This window comes from Oryctolagus cuniculus, chromosome 10, assembly GCF_051225735.1.
Source record: "Oryctolagus cuniculus isolate XC-2025 breed Fujian yellow rabbit chromosome 10, ASM5122573v1, whole genome shotgun sequence".
Taxonomy (NCBI): domain Eukaryota; kingdom Metazoa; phylum Chordata; class Mammalia; order Lagomorpha; family Leporidae; genus Oryctolagus; species Oryctolagus cuniculus.
This window is the reverse complement of record NC_142876.1, coordinates 44278547-44305985: the sequence shown is the minus strand read 5'-3', so window position 1 is coordinate 44305985 and position 27439 is coordinate 44278547. Positions and strand designations below refer to the sequence as shown.

At 40.1% G+C, this 27439-nt stretch overlaps 1 protein-coding gene across 1 annotated transcript in view; it reads right to left on the bottom strand.

Moving 5' to 3' along the window:
* CCDC178 (coiled-coil domain containing 178) overlaps window positions 1-23973 on the bottom strand; it is a 501523-nt gene extending 477550 nt beyond the window's left edge. Inside the window, exon 1 of the mRNA XM_089305201.1 lies at window positions 23817-23973. The gene's annotated coding sequence lies outside the window, so the exon portion shown is untranslated. The remainder of the gene's footprint in view (window positions 1-23816) is intronic.
* Window positions 23974-27439: the final 3466 nt, after the last annotated feature.

Below are 27439 nucleotides of genomic sequence, written 5' to 3'. Positions count from 1 at the left end.
CTGCAGATCAAATAAAGCTCCCGTTACAGTGTCCTTGCTTGAGCCAGTGTGTCAGGGAGGGGGCAGCTTAGTAAGAGCAAACGCATTTAGACAGTAACATCTTTACTCCCAACACTACAGAAAATTCTGTGGTCCCACACAGGCTGAATGAGAGGCCTAGGCTACAGACACACTTGCTAGACTGTAACGAGGCATTCCCCAAACCCCTGCTGGAGGGAGGCGGCGGCCAGGTAGGGATCCAGTTCTTCAATCTCCACTGATTTGGGTTCAAGCACCATCACCCCATCCAATGACAGTGTCAGCTGGAGACAAGGTGGCAATCCTGGTCTTCCATGTGCTTCAGTAATGGGGTACCCTTTCTATTTCCCACTGTGGAAGGTCGAAGCAGGCTTAATAGTGAGTCACAACTTATACCACGACCCAGCAGTAACGAGAGTGCACCAGTTGCACAATGTCAGTGAAGGTCAGACAGGGAGCAATAACCAGGCACTCCTGCTGCTCCCTGTCAGTAAAGGCCTTGGCAGGGTGTGGAAACCCCATCCATGCCCAGCAATAAGACATGTGCAAGGTGCAAATTAAAGCCAAAATGAGACATCTATACTGGCAGAATAGCCCAAAAACAAAAAAGAAAAAAAAAAATGGGTGAAGAGCAGGTGTTTGGACAGTAGGACAGCAGTTTAGATTCCACTTGAGACAATTGCATCCCATGTTGGTGTGTCTGGTTTGAGATGCAGCTCCACTTCTAATTCCAGCTTCCTGCTAATGTGCACCATGGGAAGCAACAGGAAAATTCAAGTATTTTTAATTTCCCTGCCACCCACATGGGAAACCTCAGCTGAGTCTTGGTTTCAGCCTAACCCAACTCTAGCTGTTGCAGGCATTTGAGGAGTGAACCAGCAGACGGAGGTGCTCACTCTCTCTCTGAAAATGAAAAACTTTCAAAGCTTTTTATTATAAAAAAAAGTGTGCACAAATATCAAATGCTGGCAAAAAAATATGGAGAAACTGGGTCACTTATACCTGGTAGAATGTAAAATGATGTAACTGTTCTGGAAACTAGCTTGGTAGTTCTTTGTAAAAGTAAAAATGGACTTACCAAAATGACCCAACATTTGTACTTTTGAAAAGTTACGAAAAAAGGGTCCAGCATAGGGGGTAAAGCTGCCACCTGCAGTGCTGGCATCCCATATGGTCACCAGTTCAAGTCCTGGCTGCTCCACTTCAATCCAGCTCTCTGCTATGTCCTGGGAAAGCAGTAGAAAATGGCCCAAGTCCTTGGGCCCCTGTACCCATGTGACAGACCTAGAGGAAGCTCCTGGCTCCTGGCGTCAGGCCAGCACAGCTCCAGCTATTGGGCCATTTAGGGAGTGAACAAGCAGATGGAAGACACCCCCTGCCCCGCCTCTTCCTCCTTGTTACCCTGCCTTTCAAATAAATCTTTTAAAAAAAGAAAAATTACCAAAATGAAACTGATTTTCACCCAGAAATTTGTGCATGAATATTCCTAGCAGCTATACCCATAATAGCCAAAACCTGCACATTACCTAAACGCTCTTCAATATTCACCCATTCACAAATTGTGGTACTTCTAAGTCATGAAATATACTCGAGAAAAACACTGAAAGACTGAAAGGAACACGTTGTTTCTTGGGGTGTGAGGTCGAAAATCACACATACAGCCACTTGGAGGAAACGCTCATTAATTTTTCTAAGTGAAAAAAAGTCAATGTCAAAGGGATGCATGCTGCATGATTCCATTTACATTCATAACACAAAATAACTATAGATATGGGGAACAAATTGGCTATTGTCCATGGCTAAGAATGGAAGAGAAGTAATGTCAGAGACTGCAGTGGCAATTGTATAGTTGAGCATCTTCATTGCAGTGGTGGTTACAAAAGCCTGTGTACTGACAAGATTTAGTAGAGTTCTACACATACATCTGGATGCATTAGTGGTGAAATATTCATGAGCTGTATGGTTTGTACCAATATGAATTTTGTGACTACTGTTGTGCAGTGGTTATGAACAACACTAATCTAGTATTGGGGCATGATGGGTAAAGAGGACATAAGACCTACCTGTATAGTTCTTTGAAATTTCCTGTGAATCTATAATCATTTAAAACTGTTTAAAGGAAATATGATAGCTAGACAATCCTGATGTTTATGGGAATTAAAAATACACAAATACCTATGGAATAGAATATGTATTTACAACGGAACTTGGAAAATATGTTGGACAGTGATCATAAACATGATAGCATATGAGATTTAAGGAGATGTAAGAAGGTGGTAGGTGTCTATACTAAATGGTGTTCTACGGTGTCCTCTTTGAGGAGTTGCCAATAACAAGCTAGGAGACTCTAGCAGAGTTGTCTATGCAGAGCTTACCAAGCTGCAAAGGTCCAAAAGCAGAAATGTACTTAAGTAGAAACAGTAGTCATAAATTTATTAATTCTAGAAACCAATCCTAATGCACGAGTATAAATTAACAGCAATGACAACGAAAAAAGGTCTATTACATTTCAGTTGACATTCAGCTACAGCATTTTATCATCCTGGCAAGATCTCCCCTGCCTGGTTCCCTCAGGCTATTTTCATCAGTAGCAGGCTACCTTGTTAGCTTGCCAGTAGGGTAAAATCTCAGATCCTTCACAGTTCTGGCCAAAGATTTGATCATTAAATTTTCAAGAACTTTACAAGTTATTCGAGATGATGTTGGTAGCTTGGAATCAACCCTGATGAGTGGATTCACATCATGGAAATCAACAAATGCCACAAATCAAGTTTTGTTTCTGTTTTTTGTTTGTTTGTTTTTTGTTTTTTTTTTTTGTTTTGTTTTGTTTTTGCCCTGACAGGTGGCTATTTAACATTTGTTGACCCACCACTAAAACAAGATAGAAGCAGTATTCACAAGACTCAAAGTAACTTGTATCCATCTCTCAACCAAACAAGAATTCATCTCCCATTGCAAATTATTCCACCCAGCTTCAAACAAGTCAGGAACAAGGAACAGCCACACACTAAGCACAAAAGATTCCTTAGTGCCCACATGCATGTCAAAAGTAACCCAATGTAACCCATACCAGACTTCCTTGAGGTTGTCCTGTGTAAGAAATACACCTGCACAGAGCCCTGACCAGGGCTAGTTGAGGTGCTGTGTGTTGAGGGAGGGGGAGTGTCTCTTCACATAACAAAAATCCCCTGAACTGTCCACCTCCCCACATTGAACCAGTTGGCAAAACCTCTTATTGCCAAACTGTCTCACTTGTTCTCCAACATAAACCCTCAGTAAAACTTGTATATATTTGCACACACTGGCTTCTTGTCAATTCCCATTACAAGGGAACCAAAAATATCATGTTGATATCATCATTACCAATGAAAACTTCACTAAAAGGTATAATAAGGGCTCTATCATTAGGCAAAACATAAGGCTGGTGGAAGATAGGATGAGAGTTACAAATGTAAACCCCAGGAAACACTTAACTTTTAAGATGGGTCCTGAATGATTTATTGAGCCTAAAATTCAAATTGGAGCCAACCAGCTATTTGCTGACTGAGGTCAGCAGCACTCTGTTATATCTTGTGTTCCTGAGAGAAAGTTTGCCATCCCTGCCTTGGCAAGTTCTTTTATCAACTGCAGAGATAGCTAGCTTCCAAAAATCTCATTTCACCACTCTTCTGACATGACCAATGAACTGTGACCTGTTGGCAGCTTTAAAAATTAACCAATTGGAATGGAGTGCTTTTTCTGCAAACTTGCACCCCCTTATTTCTAGAGTAGGCTGGGGTAAGAACCTGGGCAAGAACTTTATAAAAGACAGGCCCTCTCTGTGTCCCTTCTAAGCTCACTTTATCATTTGCCGAGGTTGTGTCTCTCCACTGTGCAATCCTGAAATAAACTCTCCCTTTTATACTGACATTTTTTTCTAGTGAACTTTTACTGACACAAGTATGTTGACTGAATTGGGCTAGATCATCCATGCTGGGATATGTTCAAAGACAATAATGAACTGATAATTTGGTTCTGAAACCAGGATATGAGGAGGAATAGAGTCATAAAAATGGACTGACAGGTAGGGGCCAGGGCTAATTTTTAGGCTTAAAAAACTTAAAGGCATGAATTGTTCCAAATCTCATATCCACCTAACCTCTCTATGTCCAACTTATCCCCTTTGAAAAATATCACCTCCTGCTTCAGAGAGGAAATAAAAGGAATCACACTTAAATTTGAATTAATTCATCATCATAAAACCTACAATGCAATGACACATGTGCACTTCCTTCCACTTTGGCAACACAGAAGTATACTCCCTACTACTTTGTCTTAAGCATCTACTTGTGCTGGGGAGTTCATAAAACCACTTCTCTTTCATCATTACTCCAATGACCACCTAAAATTCGTCTTACTAGAATTCTCTTTTATGTTACTTTAACAATCTTTTCTCTTTAACAATCTTTAACAATCTTTTCTCTTGGTATTCACACATTTCTTCTGTCCTACCCCATCAAAACAAATGGAATGCCTTAGTTTACATTACTACAGTCGATGAAGAGCTCAACTACTGATCATCTTTCTCCTACTCTTATTTGTGGAAATAAGAATAAGCGATTATTATTATTATTACATTTTTATAACTGTTTTCTCTTAAGGATTGAATAGGGTTAGGCTCTCCAAACTCATGCAGATAAACTTTTTTAAAAAAATTTATTTACAGTATACAAATTCCATGTATTTCATGTACACAGATTAAGGAACACAATGATATTTCCCACCTTACCCTCCCTCCTGCCCCCACTCCTTTCTCTTCTATTCCCTCTCTTAAGTTTTACAATGATCTACGTCCATACAATTAACTCTATACTAAGTAATGAGTTCAACAAATCATGTGAAGAAAAAAACAGTGTTCCTCAACAACAGAAACAAGGGCTATAAACAATCACCAAAGCTCAAAATGTCAATTTGACTCCTACACATTACATGTTTGTTATAGATCAAGGAAAACATATGGTATTTGTCTTTTGAGGACTTATTTCACGAAGTATAATGGTTTCTACTTGCATCCAGTTCATTGCAAAAGACAGGCTTTCATTCTTTTCTATGGCTGAGTAGTATTCCATAGTGCATTTATACCATAATTTCTTTATCCAGTCATCAGTTGATGGATAACTGGGCTAATTTCACATCTTAGCTATTGTGAATTGAGCTGCGATGAACATGGGGGTATGGATAACTCTTTCATATGCTGATTTCATCTCCCTTGGGTAAATTCCCAGGATTGCTGGGTCATATGGTAGATCTATTTTCAGTTTTCTGAGGTATCTCCATACCATCTTCCAGAATGGCTGCACTAGTTTAAATTCCCACCAACAGTGGGTTAGGGCACATTTTTCTCCACATCCTTGCCAGCATTTATTGTTTGTTGATTTCTATATGAGACCCATTTGAACTATGATGAGGTGAAACTTCATTGTGGTTTTAATTCATATTTCCCTAATGGCTAGTGATCCTGTTTTTTTCATTAGCCTTTTGGCTGCATGAATTTCCTCTTTTGAAAAATGTCTGTTCAAATCCTTTGCCCATTTCTTAACCAGATTACTTGCTTTGTTGAGTTTCTTGAGCTCTTTATGGATTCCAGATATTAATCCTTTATCAGCATAATAGTTTGCAAATACTGTTTCCCATTCTATTGGTTGCCTCTTCACTCTGTTAAGTGTCTTCTTTGCTGTCCAGAAGCTTCTCAGCTTGCTGGAATCAAATTTGTCTATTTTGGCTTTGTCTATGCTTCTTTGCCTATGCCAAAGTCTTGCAGAGTTATCCCAATGTTCTCCTTTACTAATTTGATGGTATCGGGTACTAGATTCAGAGTCTTGATCCATTTTGAGTTTATTTTTGTATGTAGTGTAAGGTAGGGGTCTTGTTTTACACTTCTGCATATAGAAATTCAATTTTTCCAGCACCATTTGTTGAAGAGACTGTCTTTTCTCCAGGGATTGATTTTAGCTCCTTTGTCATAGATCAGTTTTTTTTTTTTTTTTAGGATGGTGCCAGAAGAATCACTATTGGCCATTATTTCTATTTGCTTTTATTTATACAATTGAGATTTATACCTCTTTTTTTTAACTTGTATTTAATGAATATAAATTTCCAAAGTACGATTTATGGATTACAATGGCTTCCCCCCCATACCGTCCCTCCCACCCACAACCCTCCCCTTTCCCACTCCCTCTCCCCTTCCATTCATATCAAGATTCATTTTCGATTATCTTAATATACAGAAGATCAGCTTAGTATACATTAAGTAAGGATTTCAACAGTTTGCTCCCACACAGAAACATAAAGTGAAAAATAATAGATGATTTTTTTAAATGATGATGAAATCAGATCAGACCTATTGTCATGTTTAATCCCAGTGAGAGTCAAGTTGGGAGTTGATAATTTCTTTTTTTTTTTTTTACAGAGGATCAGTTTAGTATGCATTAAGTAAAGTATGCATTAAGTAAAGATTTCAACAGTTTGCACCCCCATAGAAACACAAAGTGAAATATATTGTTTGAGTACTCGTTATAGCATTAAATCTCAATGCACAGCACATTAAGGACAGAGATCCTACATGAGGAGTAAGTGCACAGTGACTCCTGTTGTTGACTTTACAAATTGACACTCCTGTCTATGGCATCAGTAATCTCCCTATGCTCCAGTCATGAGTTTCCAAGTTTTTATTAGATTATATACTGTTTCCCTTTGTGACTGGTAAATGATGGCACTCTTAGGCTGGCATCTTGAGAAATGACCACATTCCTCAAATTCTATTTGCTTCCCCTTGGTTAACAAAAAAAAAAAAAATCTGAGATATCCTAAAATTAATTACAAGGAATAGAGAGTAGAGGGTAAATAAGGGAAGTTAATCTGTTAACCAGAAGACTGTTTCACATCACTAATTGTTGAATCTTTACCAAAGCCACTGCCACATCCTGTTTACATATAAACTTCTCATACTGTTAATCCTAACCAATTAAGATGTAGCAAGTACTTTTCCTTATGTACTTCCCTGCTATCTGAAGCTTTCCTTGACCCTTGTTTTAACCCACCCCTATTTCCTACAGACAACAAAGGTACAATGTAAACAGCTTAAACTTTCCTTCTCTAAAGTTCATGAAAGGACTCAGCTCTAGTGCACATCTGCTCAACTGCCACCTGACCCTGCTAATAGAAACTTGTCCTAAACCTCATCCTTCTACTGGCAAGCACCAGGAACAGTTTCATAATCTTTTCTTTTACAGAATCCCGGGTCTCAAGCATTTTGGCTTAACATTGCTAAAGTAAAATTATTGAGCCATCTATCATTCTGAACCAAAAAACTCACTTTATACATTTTATCTCACAATGTTATATGTAATGTCTTGTTTTTAAATACTCTGATGGTGATATATTGCATAACAATATAAAAAATAACCCTGTATCCTGAAATCTCACCTAAGAAATAGCTAACGACAAAATTTAAATTACTCTGTAGTCCTCAGTGTTTACATATCCCTCCCTCCCTTACCAGAAACTACAACCATCAAAAATATATCACAATTTCAGCATATTTTCATTATATTCATAAATCAAAATAGTGTATAGCATTTGTTTAGCTTTCAAAATTTATATGAATGTTATTATACTCCAAAAATTATTCTTTTCCCCCTTTATTCCAATTTTTAGGTTTATTCATGTTGTTATATGTAGCCATATTCTGTTTTACTGCTTTACAGAATTCCATTCTATTAGTGTATCAGTCTACTATTGATGGAGACATATCAGTTGTTTTCAAATATTTTCCCTATTGTTACCAAGCCAGCTATAAAAACTCTCATCTACATATTTGCCTTGATGCGTAATACTGTACTCTCTCTAGAGTAAGCATGTGGGGAATTCCAGGCTAGGTTGTGCTTTATTAAAATAAAAATTCTTACATTCAGCAGTTTTAAGTAAAGTTCTCTGTTATTGATATGCATTAAAAAGAGCTTCTAGTTGATTTCATGTGTTTTTATTCATTTCATAAGGAAGATAAAAATACTAAGAATAGAAAATACTTCATAAATTTTACTTATTAAAAATTAGTAACTTTTTTCCAACTTTTCACCATACAATATAGCTGAAATTTTAAACTCATTTACTATCATGGTTCAAACAAAGACTATAACAAATATCCTACCCTCGTTAGATCTTGAACCCCTTCAGTGGGTAAACATATCCAATAAACAGCACAAATACAAACTCAAATCATCAAGGCAGTGAAAAGGAATCAGTGAGATTCCCAACCAAGGCCTGTAAGTCAAAGATGTGGAATCCAGAAGCGAGAATCAACCAACCACTGCTGAGACCAGCAACCTAAAATGTTAAACAAGATTGGCAATTACATTGTTCTCCTATATACGTACTTATACACAAGAAACCCAGTTTAAGGGGAAAAATGGGGGCTGGTGTTATGGCATAACAGGTTAAGCTGCCGCCTGTACCACCTGTATTCCATATGGATACCGGTTTGAGTCTCAGCTGCTCCACTTCTGATCCAGCTCCCTACTAATGCACCTGGAAAAGCAGCAGAATATAGCCCAAGTCCTTGGGCCTCTCATCCACATGTTGGAGAGCCAGAAGAAGCTCCTGGCCCTTGGCTTTGGCCTGGCCCAGCCCTGGCCATTGTGGCCATCTGGGACATGAAGCAGCAAATGGACAATCTCTTTCTATCTCTCCCTTCTTTCTCTGTAATTCTGTCTTTCAAATAAGTAAAATAAACCTTCAAAAAGAAAATATTTTAAAAATTTGAAGAAAAAAAAACAAAAGGAATTTGTTTTAAGAAAACAGCATTATGAAAAAAATAGTGGGAAGTATCAGTAGTTTATCCAAAGGAAAATAGGAATCCAGGGACACAAGTGAATCAGCGTTCTCTCTGCTTCAACTCAGATTCACTTCTCACGGTCATTCCAGCTCTTTTTTACAGCATGATTTTTTTCATAACTCTTGAATAATGATACCTCTTGAGTTTTACATTGTATATCAATAGCCACCAAGGAGAAACTGACTCCTTTCTCAGTTTTTTTTTTCTTTTCAGTTGGTCAGGTGTCCATATCTGGACCAATCAATTGTTGCCAGGAAGTCAGGATCTATCATTGTGTAAGGGTGAGTCTGTTCTCCATCTTTTGTAACAATTTCTGCAAAAGGCACAGATACTATCTTCTAACATGGCTGCCCTCAGGATAATAACACTAGGGCTATGGAAGGAAAATTTTAGAGGCTCTATTCCAAAAAAAAAAAAAAGAGATTAACAGATGGTGATTCCACATTATAAGGAAGAAAATTTTGGCAATTATTCCCAGGGATATTTCTGATAATTAGAATTTTTCAATAGCACAAAAACGATATCATGAGGTAGCAAGCATTATAACAGTACCATAATTAAGGAGAACCTATAAAATCATTTATGAAGTACATCATGGAAAAGATCCAAGAATGTCTGAGACTAACCTAATTTACCATCTAGATGAATTTCCACTTTAATATTCTATAATTCTCAACTTATTTCATTTCAGCCATTCATCGATTAAATTAGCAACTCTCAGCTTTTAGCTTCTTTATGTCAGTGTGTTACTTGTTTAGGGAACAAAGATAATATTTGTCCATAAGTACTTACAAATTGACTAGATATTACATATGTTTTGTAACAGCAAGGGCCTAGAAGTCACACATCCACAAAATAAAAAGTCCGTGAAACATCCCCACCTCCCCTGCCCATTACAGCACGTTCTTTATTCTAGCCTCACCAGTCATCAAGGGACACCATACACATCCATACTGCCATTCCTTCACACAGTACAGATTCTCTATCATTTCATTTTTTTTTTTAAGATTTATTTATTTGTTTGAGAGATAGAGTTGAGGCAGAGAGAGGAAGAGAAAGGTCTTCTGTTCACCACACAAATGGCACCAAAAGCTGGAGCTGCGCTGATCTGGATCCAGGAACTTCTTCTAGTTCTCCCACATGAGTGCAGGGGCCCAAGCATTTGGGCCATCTTTTACTGCATTCCCAGGCTCTCTGTCTTATTTCTTAGGTCTTATGTCTCTATCTAATATTTTCTTTTCATTTTTCCCTATAAAACATTTGCTTTTTATTTCTCCCCAATTCTACATCATTTAGCATTTATCATATAGTCTCTTGAATAATGGATTGTGAACATGTGTATTTTTTGATTTAATTATGAGATCTGTGAGGGAAAGGACTTTGTCTTTTTTTTTTTTTTTTCATAGTGAAAGCCCACAGAGAAGGGGGTGTTTGGCCTTTGCTAAAGACAACAGTTAAGACAGCCACATCAAAGTATCTGTGTTCCAAACAGCTCTACTACTGACTCTAGCCTCTTGCTAATGTAGATGTCCCTGAGAAGTAGTGGATAGAGATCATGTAGTTGTGTCCCTTCCATCCAAGTGGGAGACCCAGAACAATGTCTAGCCTCCCCGTGCTGGTCGCAGCTGAGGGCAGTTGCAGTTGCAAGCATCTGGGGAGTGAACCAGCTCTCTCATTCTCTCCCTCTGCGTCTCAAAAGACAAACTTTGAAAAAAATCCCAACAGAATAAACATTCAAAAAACCATTTAATTGTTGTAATGGTTATGAATAGCAGGAATTTCTGAAAGCCATGATTTTGAACATCAAGGTGTGAGCTGTTAATCCTTAAAAAGCCAAATAATTGACACATTCTTAATGTGAAGTGCCCTAATCTTGCCTTAAATAGGAAAGATTCATATTTGTAATAAACTATGGGTCAGCATTTAAATCACAGCTTCTGGGGAAAACATTTGCATTTTCAAGACACAACCACTATGATTCATTACTGAAAACCATTTCCAAAATTGTGTCAAGAAATAACGAAAAAAGACGTGTCAGATAAAAACAAAAATAATAAAACAAGACAGAAATACTGAACATGTACCTACGAAATATTCACTTTCACTTTAGCCCAAGTTCCAAAATTTTAAAAATCATATTTTAGGTAGCTTATAACAACACAATAGAAGACAAAAGTAAACCATGCCTGAGAGTTGCTTTCACAAAGAACATCTTTTTTATAATCTTTTTGTTATACAGTAATAGATTACATTGTGACAATGCTGAAGGTATTGCAAAATAGTGAAGAAAATCATGAAAAGCTATTGTTCCACATCTTCCTTATACACATCCACAATAGTAATTTCTTTTTTAAATCTTTAAACTCCACGGCTCTGTTTCCTCTCCTTTGTTGATTAAGTTCTATTGACTCTATATAATGTCTGTATTACATCCAATAGATCAGAGTTAATATGCATTAAATATTACATCTCATGGTTTTGCTAAAGCCAAGCACACATTCAGAAAGATTAAATGTCATCTTTATCATACAAATCAAATTAGAACTGAAAGTCAGTTTCTATACATAAATTCAAAAAGATATCTCATACTGTATTCAGAATATGTTTGAGTAAAGGCATGAGTCTTTCACTTTCTGGTAATTACTTGAAACTAGAATGACAAGCAATTCAACCAGTTTTCATGATGTTAAATTATTTCATAGGTCAATATCATACATTAAATTATTATTTCACCTCTGAAACACATCAAACAGCTTTACAGTGAGTATACTGAGAAACATTTATACTTCCTGATAAAATATGGAGTACATTCATATTCATAACTATTTTTGTCTCCATTGAGTATGTGAAATTCTTACAAATTTGAGATCTCAAAATTCTCACAGAAGAAATACTGTGTGAATTAGAAAACATTACACCATTTTTCTATGATAGGGCTTTTGCTCATGAGGAACTATCTTTTGTGTTTATTATTTTCAGAATGTTAACAAGTATTTACTGACTACTTTTACATATTTCTTAGAGATATTTTGATTCCTGTAAGAAAATTATGAGGCCTAATCCTTGCCTCCCCTCAGAAGTTTTGATCTATTTGGAGATATTACAAACTCAGTAGGCATGTAGAGGAGCCCTGGCAAAGAAAAACAAGACAGGTGGAGCCCAACTGTGGCATAGCGGGTAAAGCCAGTTTCAGTCCTGGCTGTTCCACTTCCAATCCTGCTCTCTGCTATGGCATGGGAAAGCAATGGAAGATGGCCCCTGCACCCGTGTGGGAGACCCAGAAGAAGCTCCTGGCTCCTGATCGACACAGTTCCAGCCACTGTGACCATTTGGGGAGTGAACCAGCGGATGGAAGACATCTCTCTCTCTGCCTCTCTCTAACTCTGCCTTTCAAATAAATAAATCTTAAAAAAAAAAAAAAAGTGACAGGTTATACTCACAAGCTGTCTTGTATTCACTGTGTCCCCGCACAGACCTATTGATCCTACTTACACACCAGGGTTCTCTGGCTGGGAAGTTTAGAGCTGGATTTAGACCAAGAGTCTGTCATCATGTATGGATGTTGCAGAAGCACCAGGGGGTATTTTAACCAGTGTTCCTAGAGTGAAGTTCAAGTATGCAAAGAGTTCTCAGGACCCTATAATGCGCTCCTGTGTGCAGTAACTCTTACAAATGAAAATAATAATGTGTAGTCTTTCCTATCCAATTCGTAAAATTTAAGTCTGGTTAGACAGAATTAGAGGAAATGATTATAAAGTCTCTGTTTCAGAGTATGGATTTAGTCTTAAATACATTAAGAGCCAAAATTTAAAAGAAAAAAAAAACTGGCAGAATCAATATAAAAATAAGATGAGAAAAACCTCTTTAAGCCTAATACCCAAAACAGAAAAAGTTTTAAAGCTAAGACTCTGTAATAACACAAAACTTCTCAGCTATTTAAAAACTATCATTCAAATTACAGATTGTTAAAATTTTGGTAACAGAGATCCTGGCTAAATATATAAATAATAATAAAAATGATATTAAATATCCAAACAGAAATGATTGAAGAAATGCCTGGGAATTGCCAACTCCTACACACACACATGGGGGAGGGGGAGAGAGAGGGAGAGAAGCTCACAAACTAATATAGAAAAAAGTTCAGCCTTCAGCAATAGGTAACAAGATAGTTGATCAATATATTAAAAAGTATAATTCATTTTAAAAATGAGCAGAAGTTGGGTGGGTGTTTGGTGCAATGGTTAGGACAGCACTGAGGATGTCCACGTGCTGTACTTTACCTGGACCTGAGCACCACTTCCATTTTGAATCTGGCTTCTTTGCTAATGCACACTTTGTAAGGCAGCTGGTTATCGTTCAAGTACTTAGGTGCCTGCCACACATATGAGAGACCCAGACTGAGTTCTGGGCTCCTGGCTTCAGTCTGGTCCAGCTTCAGCTGATACAGGCAATTGGGGAACAAACCAGCAAAAACAAATCTCCGTCTCTCTGCCATTCCAATAAAATGAAAATATTTTAAAAATGAACAAGAGTAATCATGATATAAATGACTCCCATGATGATTCAATATCTTCAAAATCAAGAGTCTTGTCTACGTAACTGAAATGCAAGTGATTACACTTTCATCAAAGTAGTCATTGAGGGGCCGGCATCATGGTAAAGCAGGTAAAGCCGTGGCTTGCAACACCAGCATCCCATATGGCCACTAATTTGAGTCCTGTCTGCTCCACTTCCAATCCAGCTTCCTGCTAACAGCCTGGGGGAAGCAGTGGAAAGAAGATATCCCAAGTGCTTAGTTCCCTTGCACCCATGTGGAAGACCCAGAAGCAGCTCCTAGATCCTGGCTTCAGCCTGGCCCACACCTAGTCATTGTTGCTAAGCGGGGAGTGAACCAGCAGATGGAAGATTTCTCTCTGTTTCTCCCTCTCTATAACTTTGGCTTTCAAATGAATAAGTCGATCTTTTTTCTTAAAAAAAAAAAAAAGAGTACTTGAGTACAGAAAACAAACTAATTATATTTTAGGAAGCTCTCTGGCTTAAAAGCTAAGACGACTTCCTTTGTAGTGAGTGTTCACACTTTCTTGAATATATGAATAAGACATTTCTCATTATGAATATGATGATTTTGTGAAAAACATGTTTTTTTTTTTTTTTTCACAGAAATAAGGGCATACTGCATCACTTCACCTGGTTATGTGTATACCCCCATCACATTTTTATTATGCTCACATACTCCCAATGGTGTTTGGTGAATTTATACCAGTTCACATTTTAATATTTTCTATAAGATACGAAAATACATGCTTTTATAATACAGATTAACATGTATGACTTCAGTTTGATCTTCTTATGCTAGTGATACAAACAATCCAATTAGGAACCACTATTATAATAAAGAATGATTAGCTTCCAGATAATCAAACTGCACCATTCTCCACCCTATAATATAATGTTTGCTAAAATATTATTCATCAGATAAATACGTTCAAATATTCACTTGCTTCTGTGCTCCTCATATGGCCCCCAACTCACCCACTCCCATTCAATGCTGCCCCTGGACTGTACAGCTTCTGTTTCACGGTTTCTGGCCTGCAGAAGAGCAGCAGCAGTCTGGCATCTCTAATTCATGGGGTATCCTGAAGAGGTGAGGGAGATGCAACGAGTGGACAAAGTCCCCACGTGCTCATGATGGAGAGACCGGAAGACTGAGGCAACAACAAAGGCAGTAACCAGAACCCAGGGATGATGACTTCTGGGTAAGTTTAGGCTGCCTCACTCTGCCTCCATGCTCCCAGGGGTCATCAAGCCAGCAGCGTGATCTAAGAGGCCCAGAAAAACGTCGGCACTCCTTGTGAAAGAGCTAACACTTGCCGGGTAGGTGCTGGGTATCAACCATACTTGTAGCTGCAGAAACTCCAGAAACTTGGTGAAAATAGCTTGGTTGGGTATGGGGAGGGGGACAGAGGTTACACCAAGACTGACTGAAGGCGAATTTCCTGTAGAACTGGTGAGGCAGATCCACAGATTTGGAATGTAGCTGATTTAGGGAAAAATTTTAAGTGTGGTATTTTTTTCACAACTCAGTTTGTGGATTTTCCACATTAGCACAAATACATTACTAGTAGAACTTAACCACCTTTAAGTAGAGTTTCTCAAGAAGAACTCTAAATTTCACTTAACGATTGTAGTAAAATATTTCTACAGCCCAGGCTTTAGTGTTAATTCCTCATATTGTCTAAGCAGACATACGTCCCAATACAATACCCCCAAGTACACATACCAGTAAGGACTCTTCCTCCTAATTTGTAAACACCATGCCTCTCAACAACAAAGAAATCAATCTCTTGGGAAACACTGTGGGTAACCTCCCTACAGAAGGACTGGGTTTAGCAAAGGGGTAGCATTTATCCCTATGCTTTTACTACTGTGGGCTTAGTAAGAGAAGCTATAGAAACTTGTTTCAAAAATTGAATGGCTTTTTTTCAAGTATTTAATTACTCTGTGTGTGTGTGTGTGTGTGTGTGTGTGTGTTAGGATTTATTCACTTATTGGGGCCGGTGCTGTGGCACGATAGGTCAATCTTCACCTGTGGCGCCAGCATCCCGCATCCTATATGTGCACCAGTTCTAGGCCTTGGTTCTCCTCTTCTGATCCAGCTCTACGCTATGGCCTGGGAAAACAGCATAAAATGGCTCAAGTGCTTGGGCCCCTGCACCCACATGAGAGGCCCAGAAACAGCTCCTGGCTCCTGGCTTTGGATCTGCGCAGCTCCAGCAATTGCAGGCATTTAGGGAGTGAACCAGCGGACGGAAGACCTTTCTCTCTGTCTCTCCCTCTCACTGTCTGTAACTACCTCTCAAATAAATAAATAAAATATTTTTTTTAAAAAAAAGTTAAATACAAAAGATTATTTATTTCAAAGAGTTAGATAGGAGCTGGTGCTATGGCTGAATTGGTTAATCCTCCACCTGCACCACCAGCATCCCATATGGGTGCCGGGTTCCAGTCCTGGTTGCTCTTCTAGTCCAGCTCTTTGCTGTGGCGCAGGAGGGCAATGGAGGATGGCTCAAGTGCTTGGGCCCTGCACCCGCATGGGAGACCAGGAAGAAGCACCTGGCTCCTGGCTTCGGATCCGCGCAGCGCTGGCCATAGTGGCTATTTGGGAATGAACCAACGGAAGGAAGACCTTTCTCTCTTCTCTCTCTCACTGTCTATGACTCTGCCTGTCAAAGAAAAAAAGAGAGAGAGAGAGGGAAAGGGAGAAGGAGAAGGAGAGTGATGAAAGTGGTATTCAGGAATATAAAACATGATCATTTCAGAAGTTTAAATATTGGCTTTTTAATAAGGACTGTGATATTATCAACTATGCTAAGATTATAGTTGACTAAAAATACACATCTCAGTGCTAACATTAGTTTAGAAATTTTAACAACACTCATCAAGATCGGCTTATTCCTCCAAGGCATCACGCTTCATTCTGCTTGTTGTTTTTATAAACCTAGTAGGGTTTAAAATTGGATAACCGGAAAAGAATCCTGAAGTTCCCCACAAAGGCTACTTGTCCAATTCTATTGAGAATCAGAACCTAGGGCGGATTTTTCAGCTTTAGCAAAAGTATATCTATCCATACGCTGGCATGGAGTCTCCAGAGGATATCAGATTCTTATTCATCCAGGAACCCTAAATGATCGTCCTCCAAATGTGAGCTGCTAAATTAATATGAAGCATATGTTGCTAAATAAGAAAGCATTCTAGTTCCTATGAGCTATGAGATTAAAATTTAATAAAATGGAAATAGTAACTCTCTCTTAAATATGACCTCAGTAAAAGGTCATGAGGTTTTTTTTTTTCCTTTCCCTCCTAGAGGTCTTCAAACACTAAATTGGAAACAGGTAGTGTACACTGCTGTCTGCTGCCCCCACCCACACTGGCCACTCAGGGTTCCGGCTGTGATGCTCCTCCCCAGAGCCCAGTGAGCCATCTCCAGGGAAGGAAAACCTAAGACTAAACTAATAAGAAAATGAAGAAGAATAGGTGAAGTTCAGCAATAAAGCTTTATTTCCCTCTAACTACAGCTTCAAGACGCTAGTTGGGAGAATTTAATAATAGGTTGAGGTTTCCTATTTCATGTTTCATTCTAAACAGTAATATACCTTAATAGTTTCCCACTCCACAAATGACCAATAATTCAGCAGTGAGTGGTGAGTTTTTTTTCCTGGAGGGGTCTACTTCTCTAGACATTTTATAAAGAAAGTCAGATAGATATCACTGTGAGGTTATCATTATGCAACAAGAATGAAAAATGGGATGCTTCATTAACAGTTCTACTATTGAAAACATTTTAAGTATAAACATTTGGGTTCTTTTTAATTACTCAGATTTCGAAACAGTCCCTATACAAGCAACATTTAGTGTATTTCCCAAAAATTATGCAGCCTTGAATATTAAACAATTTGAATGGTTAATGTTCAATATAGAGACCAAAATGCATCTAAGAGTATAGCTCTTAAGAAATGTTAAGTTATCTTGGGAGATTGAGCTTTCCATTATTTTCCTATTGTTCTTAAATTTCCAGTTAAGAGAAACAGTTTTTGTTTGCTGCAAAACACGAAGATATAAAGATTAATAAATAATAGCACCAACTAAGAATCTGTGTTTAGTGAAATAATAGGAAAAATAGAGTGCAAATGTGTAGCCATCTGGAGAATAAGGAAATCAAAAGTAATAAGCAGCAGTGGGAATTTATTACAAAGAAATTATGCCATGATTTTCTTATAGCAACAATTTTCTATGAGAATGTTCACATCAGAGGGTAAAGAAATATTTTATACTATATATTTGGACCCTACTGATATTTTATACAAGATCTCTTGGCACAGTATTTGCTAAAACTAATCTAAATTAGCTTGGCAATAAATGCTGCCACACTGTTGCACAATTTGCTATGATGCCTCCAAGAGTCAGTTAGAATGAATGACACCGTTTGATAGAATTGCATGGAGCCAGAGGGATATGATATTGGGTTGTCTGAGACACTGTATTACAGAAGTCAAGGAAATTTATAAACCTGAAAGTAATTGAGATATCAAGCAGATGCAAAATAGAGTTCAGAAAGGAGAAAATATAATGAAAACTAAATAGGTCAAAGAAGCAAGCAAAAGTTCATCATTGCCAGGAGGCCTACATAGTGAGATTTTAAATTGTTCCCAACATCACAAGTGTCATTTCGTCAATCGTACTCCCATTTGCTAGCTTAGAATCTAGATGAAATCTTAGAAAAAGGCAGAAGAGTTAAAAAAATTGAATATATTCTTTCTTGTTGTCTTAATCAACCCTTCAAAAAATATCCCCAAAATGTCAGTACTTCACAAATCAAATTCCATCATCAGGTGTTAGTTTTCTACTGCATTGTGGAATGCAGAAACTGTGTGTTGTAATCCTCTTTGAATTTATAATACATGGCAAATGTTAGGTGTTCAAAAATAGTTCCTGAGCAGAAAAGTACATAAGACAAAATATCTCCAAATTTTTAGTTAGAAATGGTGATTAATGGAGCAGGAAAATAAGCAAATAAACCAGCTGCACTTTATTCTACTTAAGAGTTAAATACACAAAGAAAATTGGGGGCCTATTTTCTAATGCTAAACTTTCCTATACCACACATTCTAGCCATATTAAATTTACTCTTTTTTAAGAATTATTTTATTTATTTGAAAGAGTTGCAGAGAGAGGGAGAGAGAGAAATATTTCTCACCTGCTGGATCACTCTCCAGATGGCCTCAATGGCCAGGGATGAGGCCAGGTCAAAGCCAGGAGCTTTGCTTGGTGTCCCATATGGGTGGGTGGCAGAGGCAAAAGCACTTGGGCCACCTTACACTGCTTTTCCCAGGCATATTAGCAGGGAGCTGGGTCAGAAGTGGAGCAGCCAGGACATGAACCGGCACCTATATGGGATGCCAGCACCACAGGTGGCAGCTCTGCCCCCTACACCACAATATCAGTTAAGAAAAACTAACATTAACAATTCCTAGAGAAATTGTAGAAAACCCAGAAATGAATGGGGTAACAAAAGAAGAGAAAATGGTTTTAAGGAAGAAACAGTCAGAGACTACAACAAATGACCCATTTAATCTGGCAAACAGCTATGGATGAGGTTTAACACCAACATTTCCCATAAATTACAGCAACAGGTATCTTAAACTGATTTTTTCTTTAATGAGTGCATGCTCCCATCTGCTAGCTTACTCCTCAAGTGCCCAGGACTGCTGGAGCTGGGCCAGGCTGAAGCCATGTGGCAGGAACCCAAGAGCCATCGATGCTTTTTCCCAGGATTTCTATTGGCAGGATACAGGGGTCTTAACTGCTAGGTTAACTGCCCACTCCAAATGCAGTAGAACTTATTTAACAAAAAGTCCAAAATTAAATAAATGGAGAAGAAGAAAAGAATGCTGAGCCCACTCTTTGCAGAAGTTGAGTAGATATGGAATGGAAAGGGCTAGTCATGAAGTGAGATGTAGAAGCAGAAGATGCTTATATCTTTGCTACTTTAATGTGGAAAAGATTTGAGCACTTAGTTTAAAAGCTGCTGTGACCATAGGCTGTGCATATAATAGGTTCATCATAGCTGGTTTGGTTTGGTCACAGTTTATCTCCAAGCTACTGAACTTTGGCAAATGCTATGCAATGTATTAATTAAAGATTAACGATGTTTTGTGACCATGGATCCATGAGTTTTTTCAGAGAAGGATGTATCAGCTTGCCAACACTGTATAGTAATAATTGGATTTTCTAATGTACCAAATTTCAGTGGATTCTGGGGAAGGGGGACTTTCCAATTCAAGGCTGGTGTGTGCCTCTATGAAGGGTTCATTGACTATAAAGGATCTTTATCATGAGCTGATTTTGGTTTACTGCTACCGAGGTGCTTCACAGGCATACCAGTACAGGTTATGAGCAGCTGTGTGACCAAGAGGATACAACCTTTGCATGAATCTCTGACCCTTCCCCATGCATATCTTTCTTCTGTTGTTTCTGCACTGTACTATATTTTTGTATGTAAAAAAAAGCAGTTCTGACTATATAAACTGAGAGAATTAAGTGCCATATGCAACAAAACACTGAAGGTGATTAATGTGTGCATAATTAGCATTGGCAAACACAACTTCACTGGCAAAAACTCAGGTTTTTCAGTCTCTGAAAAAATTTTTCATAAATGTGAATTTTAGGCTCAACAACGGCAGTTCATGAGGATGTTTTATTTTAAGAAAAATAATTTTAATAGTCTCATTTATATACAAAAAATAATAAAAAGAATTGTCTAGTGTGGGGAGCAACTGGGAGCAACTCGGACTAGACTGTTACTGGAATTAAGACTTATTCTATGCATCTGCTCTCCCACAATATGGCGCTGAGAAAGGAGGAAACAGCTTCTACACAAGCTGCCTCCAGTTCAACCAATAAACAGCAGGACCTGCTCCTGATTGGAGGATAGCAGCGTACTCGGTGTGTGGGTAGCAGAGTTGGGATTGGTGGAAGAGGACTATAAAGGAGGAGAGAGACAACATGCACCAGGAACATCTAAGAGGAACATCTGAAGGAACACCTGTGCAGCCCCCAAGAGAGCCGGCCGGCGGTATGCCGCTCCCCCGCGGAAGTGGGGAAAGTGGCTAGGGGGAACCGCCCTTCCACGGAAGTGGAAGGGTCGGTAGCCAACCCGGGAAGAACCAGCAGCAAACCCGGGGAGGGCCAAGCAGACGAAAGAACAACGCAGGGTCCTGTGTCGTTCCTCCACGAAGACAGGGAGCGACATAATGGTGCCGTGACTCAGATATGAAGCCTACGCAGGGTCTAGTGTCGCTCCTCCATGAAGAGGGGGAGCGACAGTCTAGTTTGTCCATGAAACATCTAGCTAACCATCAGTATAGGGATATCCAAACTACTGACTTCTATGCAAGCTATACCTTCATGGCTGTGTTATTTCACTGTCTACTCAACTATTTCATCACCCCTGTGCCTTTGCCATAGGATTTAACATGCCCAACTCTCTCACGCATTTCACAGACTTGTGTTTACATACGAAGTTTTTCTAGCATCTAAGGGTAAGTTAAATACCTTTAGTTTATACAGAAAGACCTTCTAACTACTGTGCTCACACAAACATCCTGTAAGCACTCAGAAATGAGGTCAGATGGCAGCGTTCATCGATATGAACTAACAATAAATAGACTGCTAAGTGAAGAAAGCAGGAGATTTTCAGGCTGTTTAACACAGTGCCAAAAACCATAGCTTCAACACCACAAATTCTTCAGCTACTTTAAGTATCCCATCTGCATAATTGCTCTGTTTTCCCTTCTTATAACACATCTTTCTTCCCATTTTGTTCAGATTCCAGGAACTAGTATTTTAACCACCAACAATCTCAATAACCTTCATCCCATATGGCTAGAAACACTTTAGGTAGACAAATATTATTTTTTAGTTTTTTATCAGAAACATGTTTCTTTTCTAAAAAAATGTATTTTTTTGTTTTTTATAAAAACTGTTTTCTCATTCCATCCACACAGTTTGACATATTGCAATCAATCATAGTAGCTCCATTCACAAAAACGATTGCTCTAGGAAGAGGCAGGTGAACCAGTTGGGGCCAGGAAGAACTCATCTAGCACGTTTTCCAATTTTTACCTTTTTAATTTCTTTTGGAAGATAGGGAGACAAAGATACAGAGACAGAGAAGGTGTGTGTTTGTGGTGAGGGGGTAGTAGTAGGATCTCTCATTTACTAGTTTGCTCTTCAAACACCCACAACAGCCAGGGCTTGGCCAGACTAAAGCCAGGAGCCTGAACTCTGTCCATGTCTCCCACGTGTGTGGCAGAGACCCAAATACTTGAGCCATCACCCGCTGCCTCCCAGGGTGCACATTAGCAGGCAGCTGGAATCTGAAGCGGACAAAGGACTTGAACCAGGTACTCTGATATGGGATGTAGTTTTCCCAGGCAGAAGCTTAATGCCTCCCCCGGCATGGTTTTAGATTTTCTTTTTAGGTGCAAGTTTGGAAAGTCCTGAGTCCAGAGATCCTGGATATCATGGTGTAGTCCGATGAAATAAATCAGTGTGAGAGTGAAGTTCATACTCAGGGGGAACAAGAAGAAACCATGTATGCAAATATCATTCACTGCTACTGAGAATAGAAAAGCAGGAAGATCTCTGAGGATGTAGCAATTTCATTGGCTTTGAGGTTGTTGAGTATAAAGTGGGAGCAGAAGAAAAAAAAGTGGGCTCTGGCATTTACCAACACAATGGGACCCCACTCATGAATGGTGGGGACACAAAAGATCAAACTCATATTTCTGACAGTCCAGAAATTAGATATGGCTCATAACAAAACATTAAGAATACATCAACAGGGGCAGGCATTTGGTCTAATGGCTAGGCCACAGCTTGGGAAATTCACATCCCATGTTAGGGTGCCGGTCCCAAATCCAGCTTCCTGTTAATGTTTTGTACCTTGGGAGGCAACAGGCAATGATTTAAGTGGTTGTGTCCCTACCACTCCCAAAGGAAAATTGGACTGAGATCCTATATCCCTAGCTTCGGCCTGTCCCAGCCATTAGCCATTGTGAGCCAGCTGATGGGAACTTCCTGCCTTTCTCTCTGCCTCTCAGATAAGAATTTTAAATAATACAATCATAAAATGGAAGTATTATATATTCAAGATTGATATGCATTTGCCTCAACATCAATGAAACATCTAAAATACCTTTAGTTTACAGACTGTGACATGTGTCTTCCAATGTAGTCATCCATTTGTCTGAGTACTTAAATTTGATAAATGGTGTCCTAAAAATCTGCTGCCATGGTAAAACCAAGAAACAGTTTTGGTGGAGGGGGTAGAGGTTAACTCAAGAATGCTACATTTTGGTCAGGTCGCTCAAAGAATTACACAAGATCTGCATTCTGGCACAGTGGGTTCAGCCACTTCTTGTGATGCCTACATCGCATACTGGAGCCCTGGGTTGAGTCTGGCTGCTCTGTTTACCAGCCAGCCACCTGCCGATGTGCCTGTGAAGTCAAAGCACAATGACTCAAGTGCTTGGGCCACTTCCACCTATGTGGGAGCTGGCGATGGAGTTCCTGGCTCTTGACTTCAGCCTGGAACAATACTAGTCCTTGAAGGACTAGTCCCATGAAGGGAATGAACCAAAGGATGAGAGCTTGCCCTCCCTCTCGCTAACGCTCCCTCCATCCCTCTGTCACTCTGCTTTCCAATAATTAATCTTCTAAAAAAAAAAATTACACAGATTATACATGGAGAAGTAGGAAAAGGATGCTACCAAGTTTATTCTCAAATATCAGTTAAGTACATGACTGTCAAGAGAGAAATAACAGAAATTACTTGAACTGGGAGTGGAAATCTTTAGTTTCCTGGGTCTGACGCTACCCAGGTGTAGAAGGGAAGTGCTGGAACAGACCGTATCATTTAGGATGCTTTAGAGCAAAGAATTTGAAAATCCACACCCTCTGGCCCAGGGAGCTGTTCCGTATTGGAGTTGATCAAGCAGATACTTGAAAACAAGATGTCAAAAGAAGAACATTTTCAAAGAATTATATAGGAGCCACCACAAGGCGGCCTTATAAGCAAAATAAAAGGTGGAAATAATAACTGCAGAAGCACCAGTGAGGCCCTGGCGATACACTTCTAGACGCCGGGCGGAGACCTGTACTCCTTTCCTAGCCCTGGGGCTCCTTCCAGCTACTCGCGCCCGGGCGCCTGCCCCTCCACCTCCCCAAGCCGTGAGGAGCAGGAACGAGCTGCGATCCCGGCCCTGCGGCTCTGGGTACAGCGCCCTGATGCGTCCCGTGAGAGCCTCGCAGGCGGGCGCCTCCCAGCTGCGCCTGGGGCAGAGCTTGTGAGCGTCCCCCGACTCACCGGCTCCGCGGGTCTCCCCGCGCCTCGCCTCTCTGGCTCCGTGGCGGCGGCGGCCAAGGCCCTTGGGGTCCGTTGCACTGTGTCCAGGCAACCGCGGCGGGGGCGGGGGCTGGAGGAGACGGGGTGACTGCCTGCCCGGGGCCTCCCAGCTCGTGGCCACCCCGCCTACCCGCGCCAACCCCGCGGCAGCCCTGGCTCCAGGCCACCTCCCTGCCCCTCCCGCTTTCTTTCCTACCCTACCCTCCCCACCAAATTCCTTTTCCTCTTTGCTAGAAAGGAAAGAGCTGGGGACAACCCCTCCCTGCAGGAGTAAGGTAGGATCGCTGACTTCTGTGCTCAGCACGAGTATCCCAAGGCGCTTCGGGACTGCCCAGGACTGCTGCACGGTTCAGCCTCTCTGAACCTTCCCCTTTGTACAACACAAAGTCCAGATGTGGTGAGCCCCCTTTGGTTTGGTTCCAAGGCAACTTCTGTATGTGAAAGCCTCAACAAGCCTTCTGTGAGGAAAAGAGAACTTTCTGAGTTTCAGGGTCGAGGTGCGGGAACTGAGAACTTCAAGCCCCTTTGTCTAAGAGGCTGCTTCCATGAATACCACACAGGGCTGGCCTTGCGGCATTGTGGGTAAAGCTGTCCCTGTAACCTAGCATCTCATATGTTCCTGGTTGGAGTGTACAGGCTGCTCCACTTCCAATCCAGTTCCTTGCTACCCTGCTGATCGCCTGGGAAAAGCAGCAGAAGATGGCCCAAGTGCCTGGGCCTCTGCACCCACGTGGGCCTTTTTTTTTTTTTTTTTTTTTTTTTTTTGGTGGGGCTGGCACTGTGACATAGCAGGTAAAGCCACCACCTGCAGTGCCAGCATCCCAAATGGCCGCGGGATCAGGACCCGGCTGCTCCACTTCCGATCCAGCTCTCTGCTATGGCCTGAGAAAGCAGTGGAAGATGGCCCAAGTCCTTGGGCCCCTGCATATGTGTGGGAGACCTGGAAGAATTTCCTGGTGCCTGGCTTCAGATTGACGCAGCTCTAGCCTGTATGGAGATCTAGGGAGTGAACCAGCACATGGCTCATTCTCTCTCTCTCTTACAAATAAGTAAATAAATCTTTTAAAAAAAATTTTTGAAACATTTACCAGTCTCACAAAATATTACCTATACTTTGTTTCCTCTTCAAAGAATAGTTCAGTGACCTGAAATAGGCTTCCAAGAAAGATAGATTCCTGGCACTCTTCCCACTAACTGCTTTCTTGAATGAAATCTGATACTGGGCTATACACGGAAGATGGTTAAAAACATAGAATTAGGGTCAAGATCCATATTCGCACCCAGACAAATCACAATTCCAGACAACAGTGGGAACAGGTAACCAACTGCCTGCCAAGGTTAAGTCAAGAAAATCTATTACCTTAAGAGGCAGGAAAATTGGTAACACTTTGGAATGGAAGGAAATCTGCAGGGGCCTCACTTGGCCTAAGATCTTTCCAGGCAAAGATGAAATAGATAAACTGTAACCAACTGGAGAAAGACCTTAATCTTAATGTATGCAGAAGCAGAACTCTTTTGGTAATTGAAAAATAGATTCCAGAATGAATTCTCCACTCTCCCATTTTTCCCCATTCATTATTTAAATTTGGGTTTTTACCAACAAAATGTCCAATTTTAAACCAAATAAATCACTTGCATAACAGTAACTATACATTCAAGAGGGTTCAAAAATTCAACAGATTAAAATAACTAAATGCTTCCCATGAAACAAATCTTTACATACTATAATTTTTTTAAAGATTTATTTATTTATTTGAAAGTCAGAGTTACATAAAGAGAGAGAAGGTGGCAGAGAGAGAGGCAGAGAGAGAGAGAGAGAGAGAGAGAACCATCCATTGGTTCACTACCCAGTTGTCCGGAACAGCAGGAGTTGCACCAATCCAAAGCCAGGAGCATGGAGCTTCTTCCAGGTCTATCACGCCAGTGCAGGGGCCCAAGGACTTGGGCCATCTTCCACTGCTTTCCCAGGCCATAGCAGAGAGCTGGATCATAAGTGGAGCAGCCGAGACATGAACTGGTGCCTGATTGGGATGCTGGCACTGCAGGTGGTGGCTTTTACTGGGTATGCCACAGCACTGGTCCCATATAAATTTCATTCATGACAAGTTTCTCTTAACTAATTAATTAGAACTCACTGATAACTGCAGTAACCCTATCCAGAATTCTAAGCTGGAACTCAAGGCCCCTACTCCCTGGGATGCACACCCTACATACTCCCTTACACTTGAATATGATGGATTTTATTCATGTGGTTAGTTTATTAGATGACCCAATTCCAGATTATCCAAAATGAGTTGGCCTTAGTTGGATGAATGCTTAAAAGGAACTGGCCTCTTCCATTAGAAGCTTGAAGCATCCCAGGGATTTGACATTCGGACATCCTCTAGTGTCAGCTTTGAAGACCTAAGGGCAGTGTGTGCGTGCATACAGGCAGCTTCTAAGAGCTGTGAATGACCTGAGGTTATAATCAGCAAGGAAATCCTACAAATGAAAAGAAATTGAAACTGGAGTAACTTTGGAAGAGGATTCTGAGCTCCAAATGATAATGTTTTCCCAACACCTTAATTAAATAAGGCTTTGTATGAGCATACAACCCAGGTAATCTCACCTACAGAACTGAAGGCTAAGACGTGGATGTTGTTTGAAGCTGTCACATAGGATAATTTGATGCAAGGTAAAAGAAAGCTTATTTACTTCAAATAACATAAGTGAATACTTTAAAATAAATGTACAGCGATGTCTTGGGAAATCCAGGACAGAATTGTAGCTGAATCTCAAATAGGACAGGACTGAGATATTACAAAATTAAATTAATTACCAGGGCTGGTGTTGTGTCTTAGCAGGTAAAGCCACAAGCCTGCAATGCAAGTATCCCATATGGGTGGCAATTCGTGCCCAGCTACTCCACTTCCCATCCAGTTCCCTGCTAATGTCCTGGGAAAACCAATAGAAGATGGTCCAAGTGTTTGGTCTCTACCACCCACATGGGAGACTCCAACGAAGCTTCTGGCTCCTAGCTTTGCTCTGGCCCAATCTTAGCATTTACAGCCATCTGGGAAGTGAATCAGCATATGGAAGATCTCTTTCACTGTCTCCCCCAACCCCAACTCCATCAATTCAGGATTTACTGCCATAAACAAGGGCATAGTAGTAACGGGTTTCAAGAGTACTACCTCAAAATTTTTTAACCTTAAGGAATTTGCAAACAAATGGCAGCAGCCGTTTTCCCTCCCTCCAACAGGAGAAAAGCAGTATCCTCACCTCTGAAGATACAGGGACACAAACGCTGTGCAGTTTCCTTCAGTTCATTACCATTTGACTGCATCCTTTTGGCCCTAACTTATTTTTCCACAACTGTCAACTAACTGTTTGTCAAACCTACTAGGAAAATCACTCTGGTTTGCACGTTTGGGTTATCACCATTTTATGATGACTCCCAGGTCATTTATAACGCATATGAAATGTATATTCTTATGAGGTTTTTAAAGACATTTATTTATTTGAAAGGCAGAGGAATAGAGAAAGAGGGAGAAACACACACACACACACACACAGAGAGAGACCGACATTCCATCTGCTGATTT